This window comes from Oryx dammah, unplaced genomic scaffold (assembly GCF_014754425.2).
Source record: "Oryx dammah isolate SB20612 unplaced genomic scaffold, SCBI_Odam_1.1 HiC_scaffold_28, whole genome shotgun sequence".
NCBI lineage: Eukaryota > Metazoa > Chordata > Mammalia > Artiodactyla > Bovidae > Oryx > Oryx dammah.
This window is the reverse complement of record NW_024070212.1, coordinates 72,691,818-72,710,085: the sequence shown is the minus strand read 5'-3', so window position 1 is coordinate 72,710,085 and position 18,268 is coordinate 72,691,818.

Genomic DNA, 18,268 nt, shown 5'->3' with positions numbered 1-18,268 from the left:
GGGGAGTGTGAGAAAATTATAGAAACAAGATGAGAATAATAGAAAAACTGCATCCACTTCTCTCATAGGTAGAACTGGACTCCGTGGACCATTGATTACTCACTGATAGAACCGGCATATACCAAGGAATTGAGTCCAAGGGCCCAGTTCTGGCCTCTGCAGGAAATCTGCCATTTCTACTTTGAAAATTATTTGTTTTATATGCTTATTTGCTTTAAAATATAGTGAAATAAAAATGATACACCTTCAGGACTTTAATTTCTGAATTTAATTCCTTTAATTCCTTTAATTAACTATTTTCATGATGCAAACGAGGTCATTTTTAGTTCTGTACATCTGATTTCAAGCTAGTTTTTGGACCTAAACTGTAGAGGTCAAATAAAATTGTCTGGGAATTTTGAGCCCATTTCCTAGGCAATTTTGCCAACCAGCAATCAAGTATGGTTCTAACCATTATCAACCAATGGCAATAAATCAATATGTGCATTTTGGCAAAGACGTTGCAGGAGCATTTAGCTTCTGTCTAAATAATTTTCATCCCAACCACTCTATAGTCACCTGATATCCTGGTACTTAATCCTGAAATTTAAAGATAAAGATCAAGTATCCAGAGCTCTCTAGAGTGATTGATGCTCCAAACATGCACAAACATTGTACAAGGAAGCTGGCACCAGAGGACATTAATTAAGTTGGCTGAGATGCTGAAATATGATCTGTGGGGGTTATTAACTTCATAGCTCCCAGTAGTCCAATCTTTGGCACTAAAGATCCTCATTTGGACATAGATCATAGATTGGAGCCTGCCCTTGCTTCATGATGCTGTTGATCTGAATCATAGCATAAGAGCTCAGGGAGAATGGCCTATTAGTCGAGTCCCCATAGGTAGTTGGGTTACGTGTCTTTATTTAGTTCATAGACAACATTCTTTAATTACTTTAATAATCAAATTATAATTCCAAGTCCCTTATTTTTGTTCTTCTTTTTAAGAATTTATTGACATGTGTCTTTTGAACTCTGAGACTTTAGGGGCTAAAAGCAGAGAGTCTGGGTCAGATCAGCTGGGATCAGTGCTAATGCTTTGCCTATTGTTCATTTTGTGATATCAGACAAGTCATTTAGCCTCTGTAAGTCTCAATCTCCTCATTTGTGATGCTGCTAATAGTGTTACAATGAAGATTATAATTCCGTGAATGGAAAATATTAAGTACCCAAAAAATTAGCCATTCTTTTTATTATTATTATGCATTTTCTTTACCATATCAACTTTAGAGTAAGTTTATCAAATTCTCTAAAAAAATCTTCCTGTGATCTTAACAGGAATTGCTTTGACTTTGAAGATTATTGTGGGAAAATTAGATATTTATAACTTTATCTTCTCTTCTCTGGAATTCTATATTTTTCTGTCAAGTTTTTCTGTCAGGCATATTTTTATATGTCTGGTGTCTTAGATGGTAAAGAATCCACCTGCAATGCAAGAGACTCAGGTTCAAACCCTGGGATGGGAAGACTCCCCTGGAGAAGGGAATGACAACCCACTTCAGTATTCTTGCCTGGAGAATCCCATGGTCAGAGGAGCCTGGTGGGCTACAGTCCATATGGTTGCAAAGAGCTGGACACAACTTAGTGACTAAACCACCACCAGAGATGAAGAAAGCAATAACAAATATCAGTGAAACCAAAAGCTAGTTCTTTGAGGAGATAAACAAAATGGATAAACCTTTAGCCAGACTCATCAAGAAAAGACAGATGACCCAAATCAACAAAATTAGAAATTATATAGAGCTATAACTGACACTGCTACTGCTGCTAAGTCACTTCAGCCGTGTCCGACTCTGTGCGACCCCATAGACGGCAGCCCACTAGGCTCCCCCGTCCCTGGGATTCTCCAGGCAAGAACACTGGAGTGGGTTGCCATTTCCTTCTCCAATGCATGAAAGTGAAAAGTGAAAGGGAAGTCGCTCAGTCGTGTCCAACTCTTAGCGACCCCATGGACTGCAGCCTACCAGGCTCCTCCATCCATGGGATTTTCCAGGCAAGAGTGCTGGAGTGGGGTGCCACTGCCTTCTCCAATAACTGACACTACAGAAATACAAAGCATGGTAAGAGACCTCTGGATAAGTAAAGTGAAAGCGTTAGTTGCCCAGTTAGTTGTGTCTGACTCTGTGACCCATGAACTGTAGCTCTCCAGGCTCCTCTGTCCACGGAATTCTCCAAGCAAGATTACTGGAAAGGGTAGCTATTCCCTTCTTCAGCGGATCTTTCTGACCCAGGGATTGAGCCCAAGTTTCCTGCATTGCAGGTGGATTCTTTATCACCTGAGCCGTGAGGGAAGCCCCATAAGAGACTACCACAAGCAAATACATACCCGTAAAATGGACCACCCTAGAGAAATGAACAAAATCTTAGAAAGCTACAACCGTTTAAGACTGAACCAGGAAGAAATAGAAAATATAAATAGACCAATTACAAGTATTGAAATTAAAATTGTGAATAAAAATCTTCCAACAACAAAAGTCCAGGACCAGATGACTTCATAAGGCAAATTCTATCAGATATTTAGAGAAGAGCTAATACCTATGCTTCTCAAAATCTTCCAAAAAACTACAGATGAAGGAATACTTTCAAGCTCATTCTATGAGATGACCATCACCCTGATACCAAAACCAGACATAGATACCACAAAAAAGGAAAATTATAGATGAATATCACTGAAGAATGTATATGCAAAAATCCTCAACAAAATACTAGCAAACAGAATATATCAAAGAATTTAAATAAATTTAAAAATGTTTGTATATAAATTCTTTCTCTCTTCCATGTAGTAAAAAATATTTAATCAAAGTATTTCATTTGTTTTTCAAACTGGCATTTTGCTCATTGAAGTTTCCAAATCTTTATGAAGTCATACCTGTTGAAATTTTTATGTTAACTTGAGTTTCTGTTGGTCTAGAAAATTTTTATTTCTAAAAAAGTTTTGTAAGACTACCAAAATACTCTTCTTTATCTTTGTGGTAGGCTGGTAAATAGTCCCCCAAATATGTCCATCTACTAATTCCCAGAACCTGTGAATATGTTAGGTTACATGACAAATGAGAACTTATATTGTAGCTGGAACTAAGGTTGCTGAACTGCTGACTTTAAAATGGGGTGATTATCCTGGATTTCAAGGTGTAATTGCAAGGATTCTTATAAATGAAAGAGGGAAGCAGAAGAGGGGAAGTGTCAGAGGGATAAGGTTTGACTAGTCATTGCTGATTTAGGAGGCCATGAGCCAAAGAGTGCAGAAGCTGCTATAGGGAGGAAAAATCAAGGAAATGAATTCCTTCCTAGAAGCTTTAGAAGGGACTTTGGCCCTTAATTTTTAGCCCAGTGAGACCCACTTCAGACTCTGACCTCCAGAACTTTTACAGAATAAATTTGTATTGTATTCAGTAAGGTTTCGGAAATTTGTCACAGGAGCAATAGGAAACTTATATGATCTCCTTCTTTAGGACTTTTATATTTTTGCTTGTAAAATGCCAATGTAATCAATTTAAAATTTTATGTTTATGTTTGAGTAAGATAGAAATCTGGCAATTTTTCCCTCAAGATGTCTTACAGCACTTGTTGAATAGCTATTCTTTTCCAGTTGCTATGATAGGTCAATGTTATCACATACTGAATTCTCATGCACACGTGCTCCTATTTGGGGGCAATTTATTTTGTTTCATTGATCTATTTATCTATTTTTACACAAGTTTAATTTTCTTTTTGTAGCCCAAATTTATAGCTTATTTTTATGTCCAGAAGAATCATTCCTCTATCATTTAAAAAAAAAAAAAAAGAAACATTCCTAGCCATAATGTGTCTGTTTCTTTCCAAATGAATTTATTTACACTACTTATATATAAAATAAAGATGTTTATATATAAATAAATTTATATATAAAATAAATATATAAAAATATGCTGACTTAGCAGCAGCATATATAAAATAAAGCTTTATTGTATTTATATAAACAGCATACACATACTATAAAAATAAGGTATTGTAAAAAGTTACAAAGAAGGAAAGAAAGAACACTGAATACTTCACCAAGTAGAAATATTCATTAATATTTTAGGTGAACATAGTTTCAGCAATTTATTTATGCAAAAGTGTCTAAAGATGGATAAGTAGCTAATAGCAAACTCTCATATAGCTTATGATATGTCAGGGATTGTTTTGAAAGCTTAGCACATGTTAACTAATTTAATTTTCACAATTACCCTAGAAATAAGTACTATTGATATGTTTATTCCCATTATATAGACATGAAAACTGAGATATGTAGAGGTGGAGTAGCTTGCTTAAAGCCACATATCCAGTCAATGTGAATTTAGGATTTGAAACTCGGCACTCTCACTCTAAAATCCAAGATCTTAAACACTATGCCTTGTGAGAGAATGACAGACCTAATTTTTTAAAATATGAATGATGAAATTAAGAATTGTGAAAGAAGAAGACCTCCCAGCTTTATTTGGATTAGTACTTCCTAGTTGTGCTTTTAAATTTTAAGTTGGTGACAGGGAGAGAGTGTGGACTATGAAGTCATACATTTCCTATTTTCAAGGAAATTCACAGAATGTGTATCAAATGGTGAGTTAATTAATATGGGACTGAGTTTACAAATTAGGAGAATTTGATTTTCTATAATAAATATTTATTATGAATCGAATGAAGTTAACTTTGACAAATGTATCTTATAAGCATTTGGGTAACCATGAAACAAAATTGATGTAAAATTTCTGGGAAATTAAAAAATTGATGCTAAAAAAATTATGCAGGTTTTTCAACTTATCATTAAGTATCAATAAACATGGGTGAAACTATTAACACAATAATAATAAACAGAGCAAGTAGCTTTGCCTCACCTGAATAATTTCCAAAGCTTGTCTTTGGTTATATTCCTGCAGAATTCTGTTCAGTTCAGTCACTCAGTTGTGTCCAGCTCTTTGCGACCCCATGAATCACAGCAGGCCAGGCCTCCCTGTCCATCACCAACTCCTGGAGTCTACTCAAACTCATGTCCATTGAGTCGGTGATGCCATCTCATTCTCTGTCGTCCCCTTCTCCTCCTGCCCCCAATCCCTCCCAGCATCAGAGTCTTTTCCAATGAGTCAACTCTTCTCAAGAGGTGGCCAAAGTACTGGAGCTTCAGCTTTAGCATCATTCCTTCCAAAGAAATCCCAGGGCTGATCTGCTTTAGAATGGACTGGTTGGATCTCCTTGCAGTCCAAGGGACTCTCAAGAGTCTTCTCCAACACCACAGATCAAAACATCAATTCTTTGGTGCTCAGCTTTCTTCACAGTCCAACTCTCACATCCATACATGACCACAGGAAAAACCATTGCCTTGACTAGACAGACCTTTGTTGCCAAAGTAATGTCTCTGCTTTTGAATATGCTATCTAGGCTAGTCATAACGTTTCTTCCAAGGAGTAAGCGTCTTTTAATTTCATGGCTGCAATTACCATCTGCAGTGATTTTGGAGATCAAAAAAATAAAGTCTGACACTGTTTACACTGTTTCTCCATATATTTCCCATGAAGTGATGGGACCATGATCTTAGTTTTCTGAATGTTGAGCTTTAAGCCAACAACTTGTGAAATTACTGAAATATAAATACCTTATAACTTTCTTTTCTTTAACTTTCAGAGATGGTAATTAATGGCACAGCACAATTTTTCTTTTTTGGCAGCACTGCACAATTTACACAATCTTAGTTTCACTCAGTCAGTTCGGTGGCTCAGTCGTGTCCGACTCTGCGACCCCATGGACTGCAGCATGCCAGGCTTCCTTGGCCATCACCAACTCCCGGAGCCTGCTCAAACTCATGTCCATTGTGTCAGTGATGCCATCCAACCATCTCATCCTCTGTCGTCCCCTTCTCCTCCCACTTTCAATCTTTCCCAGAATCAGGGTCTTTTCCAATGAGTTGTTTCTTCGCATCAGGTGGCAAAGTAGTTAGTTCCACTACCAGGGATTAAATTCAACCTTCAGCAGTGGAAGTGTGGGGTTCTAACCACTGTACTGCCAGGGATTTCCCACACAGGATTTCATATCATATTTATATTGGAAGGATTAGTTTCTATCTTTTCAATGCTTCTTATCACAAATCACTTCATTTTGATTCCTTTTAATTTTAAATAAGGTTAGTGTCAGGTTGACGCTTCTAAGTTTGGTTATGTATCGGCTACTACTAAATGAGAGGCTTTGAGAGGTTTTCTGATTAAATCAGCAAATAATTGAGGGTTCACATGTTAATTAAGACTCTCCTGGATTGCAAAGATCAGAAATCTCATTGAAATTAAATTAACACAAAGAATAATTTGTTATAAAGGAAATGAAGTGTTGAATGGAACTCATGGAAGGTAATGCAGATGTTTTCAAGGAATAAGTAGAAGGAGGATTTAAATATTCCTAAATCATCTCACCGTTTCTCATTTCTGCTCACCTTGGTACAGCATAATTCATAATTCTTTCTCTTTTTCTAGGCCTTTTGTCTTTGGTTTTCTGATCGAAACAGCAATAAGCATCTCTCCTTTCTCTCCTAAGATTTACTTATACTATACTAAGAGAAATTGGCTTTTATTTTCAATTCCAGTTTCACAAGTTATGGGAAAAGAACCTATTGATTCAGCTGGAGTCTGGTGTTCCGCCCTGTACAAACTGTAGCCAAAACCAGAACCACAGTACTAAATGCAGTGGTGTGCTGATTTGGAGTAAGGCAGGAGTGAGGAGGTGGGCTTAGGGGTATGAAAGTGGGAACCTGGGTGGACAGAGGGACCAATTTGTGGTGATTGCCATTTCTGAGTTGTAAATACTTTCATTACGGCCATTTTCAAGCTCCCAATGTGATATCACTAATGTGGATTTGGACGAGGGGCTAACTATCAGCTTTCACAAGATAACAAGAAGCAGCTCTGAAAATGACTGTTCCCATAGTAACCATGTGGATGAGAGAACATTTCTCAAGAGGAGATTTTGGACAAATGAATCAAATGTGTCTAACACAGCCTACATTGTACCGTAAATACAGTTGATATTTTCTCCAATATGTGATTTCTTTTCATTCTTTTTTATTTTTAATTTTTTATTTTAGTTTTAAACTTTTTTTATTATTTTTTATTTTATTATTGGGGTATAATTGCTTTACAGTGTTGTGTTAGCGTCTGTTGTACAACAAAGTGAATCAGCTATAGGCATACATATATCGCCTCTATCTCGAGTCTCCCTCCAACTCCCTCCGTTTCACTTTTAGTCTTTTTTTTTAAATTGGAGGCTAATTACTTTACAATACTGTTGTGGTTTTTGCCATACATTCACATGAATCAGCCATGGGTGTACATGTGTTCCTTATCCAGACCCTCCCTCCCACTTCCCTTCTCATCCCACCCCTCAGGGTCATCCCAGGCACCAGCCCTGAGCACCCTACCTCATGCATGGATCCTGGACTGGCAATCTATTTCACATATGGTAATATACATGTTTCAATGCTGTTCTCTCAAATCATCCCACCTTTGCCTTCTCCCTCAGAGTCCAACAGTCTGTTCTTTATATTTGTGTCTCTTTTGCTGTCTCACATATAGGGTCGTCATTACCATCTTTCTAAATTTCATATATATGCATTAATATACTGTATTGGTGTTTTTCTTTCTGACTTACTTCACTCTGTATAATAGACTCCAGTTTCATCCATTCATTAGAACTGATTCAAATACATTCTTTTTATTAGCTGAATAATATTCCATTTTCATACTTTTCATGTGGTTCTTAAGGCAAGAATACTGAAGTGGTTTGCCATTCCCTTCTCCAGTGGACCACATTCTGTCAGACCTCTCCACCATGACTCGCCCATCTTGGGTGGCCCCACACAGTATGGCTTAGTTTCACTGAGTTAGACCAGGCTGTGGTCCATGTGATTAGATTGAATAGTTTTCTGCGATTATGGTTTCAGTGTGTCTGCCCTCTGATGCCCTCTGGCAACACCTACAGTCTTACTTGGGTTTCTCTTACCTTGGACGTGGGGTGTCTCCTCACTGCTGCCCCTCCTTACCTTGAATGTGGAGTAGCTCCTCTTGGCCCTCCTGTGCCCACGCAGCCACCGCTCCTTGGACGTGGGGTTGCTCCTCTCGGCCGCTGCCACTGGCCTCGGCCATGGGATAGCTCCTCCCGGCTGCCTCCCCTAACCTTGGACACAAGGTAGCTCCTCCCAGCAGATGTTCAAGCTGGTTTTAGAAAAGGCAGAGGAACCAGAGATCAAATTGCCAACATCTACTGGATCATGGAAAAAGTAAGAGAGTTCCAGAAAAACATCTATGACTGTGTGGATCACAATAAGCTGTGGAAAATTCTGAAAGAGATGGGAATACCAGAACACCTGACCTGCCTCTTGAGAAACCTATATGCAGGTCAGGAAGCAAAAGTTAGAACTGGACATGGAACAACAGACTGGTTCCAAATAGGAAAAGGAGAACGTCAAGGCTGTATATTGTCACCCTGCTTATTTAACTTATATGCAGAGTACATCATGAGAAACTCTGGGCTGGAGGAAGCACAAGCTGGAATCAATATTGCTGGCAGAAATATCAATAACCTCAGATATGCAGATGACACCACCCTTATGGCAGAAAGTGAAGAGGAACTAAAAAGCCTCTTGATGAAAGTGAAAGAGGAGAGTGAAAAAGTTGGCTTAAAACTCAACATTCAGAAAACAAAGATCATGGCATCCAGTCCCATCACTTTATGGCAAATAGATGGGGAAACAGTGGAAACAGTTCAGACTTTATTTTTGGGGGCTCCAAAATCACTGAAGATGGTGACTGCAGCCATGAAATTAAAAGATGCTTACTCCTTGGAAGGAAAGTTATGACCAATCTAGATAGCATATTCAAAAGCAGAGACGTTAATTTGCTAACAAAGGTCCATCTAGTCAAGGCTATGTTTTTTCCAGTAGTCATGTATGGATGTGAGAGTTGGACTGTGAAGAAAACTGAGTGCAGAAGAATTGATGTTTTTGAACTGTGGTGTTAGAAAAGCTCTTGAGAGTCCCTTGGACTGCAAGGAGATCCAACCAGTCCATTCTAAAGCAGACCAGTCCTGGGTGTCCTTTAGAAGGAATGATGCTAAAGCTGAAACTTCAATACTTTGGCCACCTCTTGAGAAGAGTTGACTCATTGGAAAAGACTCTGATGCTGGGAGGGATTGGGGGCAGGAGGAGAAGGGGACGACAGAGGATGAGATGGCTGGATGGCATCACTGACTTGATGGATGTGAGTCTGAGTGAACTCCGGGAGTTGGTGATGGACAGGGAGGCCTGGCGTGCTGCAATTTATGGGGTCCCAGAGAGTCAGACATGACTAAGTGACTGAACTGAACTGAACTGAATATTCCATTGTGTATATGTACCACAGCTTTCTTATCCATTCATCTGCCGATAGACATCCAGAATGCCTCCATGTCCTGGCTACTGCAAACAGTGCTGCAGTGAACATTGGGGTACGTGTGTCTCTTTCCATTCTGGTTTCCTCAGTGTGTATGCCCAGAGTGGGACTGCTGGGTCGTATGGCAGTTTTATTTCCAGTTTTTTAAGGAATCTCCACACTGTTCTCCATAGTGGCTCTACTAGTTTGCATTCCCACCAACAGTGTAAGAGAGTTCCTTTTCCTCCACACCCTCTCCAGCATTTATTGTTTGTAGACTTTTGGATAGCAGCCATTCTGACCAGTGTGAGATGGTACTTCACTGTGGTTTTGATTTGCATTTCTCTGATAATTACATTCTTTTTTTTAAATTAAGGTAGTAACATAACATACAGCATATCATTTAACTTTCAGAATATACACATTCGGCAAAATAAATAATAAAATATGATGATGATGACTTTGATATTTCCTGTCAAATTAAGCTGATAAATCAGCAAATTAGAACTGCTCTATGTATGAAATGAGACAGAGGAAATGTGGTTTCCTTAATTCTGGCAGTGGCTGAGGTAGCACATAACATGGCAGAGCTGTTCCCCAAGAAAGAAGTAACTAGAGCTTGGTTAAGAGAGATGATTGGATTATACTAAGATTTCTCAGGGTATTGCAAGTTACAGACAAGAGTCTGCATTGGGAATCTTGGCTTTTGGAAGGCAGAAAAATGTGACAAGTAGAACTAGTGAGTTGGCTAAAAATTGTTTATGTACCATGTAAAATTATCCTTCCAGGATTTACTTTTTAATAAAAATTAAAAACTTTTAAGCTTTAAGAAAATTATAAATTTCGCATGATTGGACTTCTTGTGAAAAAAAAAAAATACTATTTGTATGTATTGACTTATATTGACCCAAGCCTAAGCCACAGTCATGGGTGTAAGAATGGTAAGAGATGCTGGTACAAAAGTGGTTGTGTAAAAGAATGAAACAAGAACACTTTCTAACACCATACACAAAAATAAACTCAAAATGGATTAAAGATCTAAATGTAAGACCAGAAGCTAGAAAACTCCTAGAGGAGAACATAGGCAAAACACTCTCTGACATAAATCACAGCAGGATCCTCTATGACCCACCTCCCAGAATACTGGAAATAAAAGCAAAAATAAACAAATGGGACCTAATTAAACTTAAATGCTTCTGCACAACAAAGGAAACTATAAGCAAAGTGAAAAGACAGCCTTCAGAATGGGAGAAAATAATAGCAAATGAAGCAACTGACAAACAACTAATCTCAAAAATATATAAGCAACTCCTGCAGCTCAATTCCAGAAGAATAAACGACCCAATCAAAAAATGGCTCAAAGAACTAAATAGACATTTCTCCAAAGAAGACATACAGATGGCTAACAAACACATGAAAAGATGCTCAACATCACTCATTATCAGAGAAATGCAAATCAAAACCACAATGAGGTACCATTTCACACCAGTCAGAATGGCTGCAATCCAAAAGTCTGCAAGCAATAAATGCTGGACAGGGTGTGGAGAAAAGGGAACCCTCTTACACTGTTGGTGGGAATGCAAACTAGTACAACCACTATGGAGAACAATGTGGAGATTCCTTAAAAAACTGAAAATAGAACTGCCTTATGACCCAGCAATTCCACTGCTGGGCATACACATCGAGGAAACCAGAATTGAAAGAGACACGTGTACCCCAATGTTCATCACTGCACTGTTTATAATAGCCAGGACATGGAAGCAACCTAGATGTCCATCAGCAGATGAATGGAAAAGAAAGCTGTGGTACATATACACAATGGAGTATTACTCAGCCATTAAAAAGAATACATTTGAATCAGTTCTAATGAGGTGGATGAAACTGGAGCCGATTATACAGAGAGAAGTGAGCCAGAAAGAAAAATACCAATACAGTATACTAATGCATATATATGGAATTTAGAAAGATGGTAACGATAATTCTGTATGAGAGACAGCCAAAGAGACACAGAAGTATAGAACAGTCTTTTGGACTCTGTGGGAGAGAGAGAGGGTGGGATGATTTGGGAGAATGGCATTGAAACATGTATAATATAAAATATGAAATGCATCGCCAGTCCAGGTTCGATGCATGATACAGGATGCTTGGGCCTGGTGCACTGGGATGACCCAGAGGGATGGTACGGGGAGGGAGGAGGGAGGGGGGTTTAGGATGGGGAACACATGTATACCTATGGCGGATTCATGTTGATGTATCGCAAAACCAATACAATATTGTAAAGTAATTAACCTCCAATTAAAATAAATAAATTAAAAAAATGTAATTTAAAAAAAAGAGGTTGTGAACAGGTAAGGAGAGCAGAGAACACTGATTTGAGATGACATATGAACGTGTATATGTGGGTGTATTATGCAATGTTTCACATATGAACATTTTAGTAATTTTGTATTGTTCACCAATGCCTTGTGAAATGGAGTATTTTTTTTTAATGGAGGAGTCAATGAAATGCTGACTCCGACTTTCATGTCAGAATGAAGTGAAATCAGAGATAGTTCATGGAAAGATAACAACATGTTATCTTGGGGTTACATGGGGAAAATACTCTGTTTTCTTAAAAATTAATAAAATTGAAAGAGAATGTTAAAAAGAAACTAAAGATAAAAATTTAAATCCCTGTTGATATGAATGTTATTTTAACTATTTTAAAAACATTTTTGGACTTTGTATTTTGACATAACTGTAGATTCATACAAAGAGTTGGACACAACTGAGCGACTAAGCGCACACAAGAAGTTATAAAATGGTAGAGTCTCATGTACCCTCTCCTTAGTTTCCCCCAGTGACATCACTTTATATTTCTATGGTATAATAGCAAAGCCAGGACACTGGCACATTACGGTTACCAGAGTGTAGACTTTATTAGGCTATCCCCAATATTTAACCTGCACTCCTTTGTGTACATGTGTGAATATATGCACTCATGCTAAGTTGCTTCAGTCGTGTCTGACTCTTTGCGAGCCTATGGACTGTAGCCCGCCAGGCTCCTCTGTCCATGTTCTCCAGGCAAGAATACTGAAGTGGGCTGCCATGCCCTCCTCCAGGGGATCTTCCCAACCCGGGGATCAAAACTGCTTCTCCTGAGACTCCTGTGTTGCAGGCAGATTCTTTACTGCTGCAACAAAGCGATTCTTCCTTGGCTACCGGGGAAGCCCTATGTGCGTATGAAGTGAACTTGAAAGTCCAAGTCGCTCAGTCCTGTCCAACTCTTTGCAACCCCGTGGACTTTATGGTCCATGGAATTCTCCAGGCCAGAAGCCTTTCCCTTCTCCAGGGGATTTTCCTAACCCAGGGATGGAACCCAGTTCTCCTGCATTGCAGGTGGATTCTTTACCAACTGAGCTACAAGGGAAGCCCAAGAATACTGGAGTGGGTAGCCTATCCCTTCTTCAGGGGATCTTCCTGACCCAGGAAATGAACCAGGGTCCCTTGCATTGCATGTGGATTCTTTACCAACTGAGCTATTAAGGAATCCCATGTGGGTACAGTTCTATGCAATTTAATCCCATGTATAGATTCATGGAGCCACAGTTAAGATATACAGTTCCATCACTGCAGAAGAACTCAATCATGCTACTTCTTTGGATTTGCCTACCCCTGAGAAACTGCTCATCTGTTCTCCATTGGTATAGTTTTGTCTTTTCGAGAATGTATACAAATGCTATCATACAGAATATAACCTTCTGAAATCCACTGTTTTTCACAGCACAATGGCCTTGAGGACTTTCTAGATTGTCATGTGTATCTATCTATATGTAGCTCGTTCTTTTTTTTTTTTTTTCATTGTTGAGTAGTATCCCCATGGCCTTCTCCTCAGAGTGGATAATTTTCAAGAACCTCTCATAGAACTCAGGAAGGCACTTCCTATCATGAATTTATTATAAAATGAGGCAACACAGAATAGTCAATAGAAGAGGTGCACAGGGCAAGGTACAGAGGGTGAATGGCTGCCATCTCTGAAGAGGTCTCTCAGCACCTCTGTACCTTCAGCAGTCTGCATGGTCTTTGAACCCTGTTGTTCATGGGTTTTTAATGAAGATTTCATTACATTGGTGATTGATAATTAACTCAATTTTTAGCACTTCCCATTTTCCAGAAAGTTGGGAGATACAGCTAGAGGTTCTCAACTTCTAATCAAAGCTTCATCTTCTTGGCCACCAGCCTTCCTTCTGAAGCTATTTAGGGGACAAGAGTTACTTCATTAGAACAAGAGCCACACCTATTACTCTCATCAGAATGTTCCAAAGGTTTTACGGCTGTGTGCCAAGAACCAGAGACAAAGACCACACAAATTTCTATAATGCTATATCACTGTAGAGATTCTATATACTGAAATGTCAAATAACTATCAGAATTGTAGCAAGTAACTGGGACCATTGCATCTAATATAGTCTATTAAAGAATATATTTTTACTGAATATGTGATGCACTGTTCTATGTGACTCAAGCTGTTTTTTAATGAACATTGAACACTTTATGCATCACATTTCATCAATAAGGAAAATTAATGTTAAAAAAGAGGTTTCTTGTGACATTTCAATTTTCCTTAAATTCTGTCAATAGTAAATTGAACTAGTGCTTGAGGACAGCCTTCTACAAAGGGATAATTGTTATTTTAAAATTGCTCTTTGAGTGCAAGTACAGATTTGGGACATCTGAAAATGAGGGGAGTTATTGTTAGTATATATCATGTGGCCAGCACTGCAATTTCTTATGGTGGAAAAGAGGTATCCTAAGGTCATACTGAGACGAGAAATGACTCAAGCCCCAGAGGTCCTTAGCTCTACTCTGAACTAATCCTTAGACAGATGACACTGGGAATAACGATTATTTCTGCTCATTGCAAGAGGTTAAGTAAGCTGAGTTTTCAGAGCCTAACGTTTCCATTTTCGAATTTTCACACCAATAATACACATTGTCTGAATTGATTGTATTGGCTGTTGAAGTGTCAGACTTAATTATTTACATTAGGATGTGAGATGGTATTGAAGGAGAAAATAAATTTACTCCTGTCTGCTTCATTGGCTTAGTTCCAAAACAGAGAACCTTGCAGGGATGTTTCCTGTCATTGTCAAAATGGGTATACTTGAGAAAATCTGCATACATATGTTTCCAAAATAAAATATAATTATGATTACCAAGTAAAATGTTACGAAATAACAAAACATTTTAAAGGCCTCTCAACATTATTACATATATTAGTGCACTGCAGTTTGAAGGAATAGGTATAGATGTTCTATTTTTGACACATTATCCAAAGCAAAAGATTAATTTTTTTTCCCACTCTGAGTGATGAATGTGACTAGAGGGTGAGACTTAAGGTATTTTGAAGAAAATTCACATGCCTGGTTTCAGGAATGCATACCTGATGGCATACAATTTGAATAGAAAGCCCAGATCCTCAGTTTATCTTATTTCTCCCTAACAACACACTGGATCTTTACGACCTTTGTTGTCAGAATATGCCTACTTTTTATTGGGCACAGACTTACAACTGAATCCAGTTAAGTGTTTTTCCTATTCTCTGTTTTTCCTATTCTCTGAAAAGAGGTGTTGTCAGAGTCTTTTTGACGAAAGCAGTTGGTGCAGCCTGTAATTCTAACTCTCCATGAAAAATTGCTCTTTGGATATTTATTCCAAGACCACAAAGTTTGGCTGCTATTATTACCTTTTCTGACTCACTCAGTAGTTCTGTGGACTACTTTGCCCCATTATTACTACTTTAGGAGAGATCAAAACTCATAGCATGACTTGCCCAAGGCTCAAACTCATGTCAATGTCATGGCTCTAGTGGTAAAGAACCCGCCTGCCCAAGCAGGAGATGCAGGAGACTCGGGTTCGATCCCTGGGTCGGGAGGATCCCCTGGAGAAGGGCATGGCCACCCACTGCTGTATTCTTGCCTGGAGAATCCCATGGACAGAGGAGCCTGGTGGCTACAGTCCATGGGGTCGCAAAGAGTCGGACACGACTGAGCACAAACACACAGGGTCAAGTCAGCCCCAGAACCTGAACCCATGGCTTATGAGCTTTCTGACTTTTACAACTAAGAGACACCAGTTTCGCTGTCATTCAGGAGACCAAGATCCATCCCAGAATGGGGATTATGCAGTCCATTGCATCCCTTCCAAACAACACAAGGCAGGGAAATGAAATAAAATGACATGTAAATCTGCCTGTTATGCCTCTTAGTGAAGATGCAGTTGAAACCATATAAGGAGTTTGTCTTATACAGTTTTACTTTTTTTGGGTTCATACTAGACAAACGGGTGAGAAGAATTTGATGCAGGGAAGCTTCATATAAACAGAAGTAAAGTCCTGATCACTCACATTCTTCATTCTCTTTTCTTCTCAACTCAGTTCTGGTTCTTGTCTAGTCTTGCTGTCAGGCCGCCTGGAAGCTGGCGCAAGTGAGGCAGAAAACTGGGCTATGTTCCAGTGAAAGAATCTCTTCTGGGTCACTTTCACACATTTTTAAACACAGAAAGCAGGGTTTTTCTGACTGAGGAAGAAGACTGGTTACTGTCTCATCTTCCTTTAGTATCTCTTCAGACAGGCTCAGCATCTTTCATCTGACAAGACATAGATGGGATTATTAATAATATTTTATCTTTAGGTCAGTTTTGCTCACAGTTCTTTCTCTGAGATGTTTATTAAAAAATTTATTGTAAAATTGTAAAATTCCTTTTTTCTATTGAGATCTCTGTTTGGAATGTCCAAACATAGCTGGAATCCCCAAATCCAATTATAGATAATCTGCTGAAATTCAAAGGAAGCACAGTAATATTTACCTTGTGAAGCTGCCACTGTGTGATCTTTGTATGCTTGATTTCAATATTGTTGAACTTTTGGAAAACTGTAGTAACTGTATGAGTGTTTTGCCCTGCTTCATCATGAAAATATATGTCATTCAAGTAAAATATGAATTAGTGACATAAGGTGAGGGTTTTAAGGAAAAACCCCAAGTGACCAAGCTTGTATATTTTAAGAGACCCCATGATATATAAGAGGACAAGAAGCACCCAAATAACCTGTCACTTAGGCAAATCCAAGTCTGTTTCTGGCCATTTCCGCCATTCCAAGAAACTTGTCTTTTCTTGTCCAGTCCCACCCTACGTTAACCAGTGTTGCATTCCCCCCCCAACCCTTTTTAATATTTATTTATTTATTTGGCTGCATGAGATCTTAGCTGTTGCACGTGGGATCTAGTTCCCTGACCAGGGATTGAACTTGGGCCCCTGAAATGGGGGCTCAGAGTCCTAGCCACTGGACCAGCAGGGAAATCCCTTAACTAGTATGGCACCCCACTCCAGTACTCTTGCCTGGAAAATCCCATGGATGGAGGAGCCTGGTAGGCTGCAGTCCATGGGGTCACTAGGAGTCGGATACGACTGAGCGACTTCACTTTCACTTTTCACTTTCATGCATTGGAGAAGGAGGTGGCAACCCACTCCAGTGTTCTTGCCTGGAGAATCCCAGGGACAGGGGAGCCTGGTGGGCTTCCCTCTATGGGGTCACACAGAGTCAGACACGACTGAAGAGACTTAGCAGCAGCAGCAGCAGTGTTACTTTGTAATACACTTCATAAATTAGTTGGATTGCTGACTTCTTAAGGAAAAAAAAAGAACATTAAAGGATTCTGATTAAATAATTAAGAACCTGTATTGCTTTCCACATGACTCTAACCAGAACCCCACTGTGCACTATAGAGGGCTTCCTAGGGCTTCCCAGCCTCCTGCATGGGTAGGCAGATTCTTTACCACTGAGCCAGCTGGGAAGCCCGGCAAAATCTTGAGGAGATGCCAAAAAGAACACCATTAAGGTTTGTCCCAAAGGAAAGGAGTCAATAATGATTATAAATAGAGCTGAAAGTGCCACCTAGTGGTCTTTGAGGAAAATACTGGAAATGTACCTTATACAGTGAAGAGCAAAAATTATTATTTTTTTCCAAGCTTTTGCGATACACTTGCTTGTTTTTTTCAGTTGCAAGTAACTCAAATAGTGCATATCATGACAAAGTATTGGTAATTTCAAACTGCGTTTGTCAGATTCTTGTAGATAGTAAGGGCAGAGACACACTCAGGCAGCCTCAGGTGATGAGTTTTTGAAGAGGATACATGTCTAAGAAAGGAGATACAGAAAACTTAATTAGTAGTCCAAACAGCCAGATCTCTTCGGGAGTTGGAACCAGGGATTCCTGTTCAGAAGTTATAGCAGTTCTACTGATCTAAAAGTCACTTTGTTCATCTTATCATATGAGATGCTTGGGTCATTGTGTCCCACTCTCAACCATCCAGGAGTACACTGTTAGGTATCTATCCTATATGTAGGGGACCTAAAATTTATTCCATGAAGAAATTAAACAGCATTGAAATGATCTCCCTGTGTAAATGCTCCCTCCCAAAGTGAACTGAAGTCGCTCAGTTGTGTCTGACTCTTTGTGACCCCGTGGACTGTAGCCCACCATGCTTCTCCGTCCATGGGATTTTTCAGGCAAGAGTACTGGAGTGGCTTGCCATTTCCTTCTCCAGAGGATCTTCCCAATCCGGAGATCGGACCCAGGTCTCCCGCATTGTAAGCAAAATGCTTCACCGTCTGAGCCTCCGGGGAAGTCTTCACTCCCTTCCAGGTAGCCCCAAAGCAGCGGCTTGCCAGCCTTGGCCCTATCTATGTGATTCTTAACGTTTTAGGATCACTTGGAGGGTTTATTAAAATACAGTTTCTTCATCTCATCTTTTGAATTTCTGTTTCACTAGGTATGAGTTGAAGC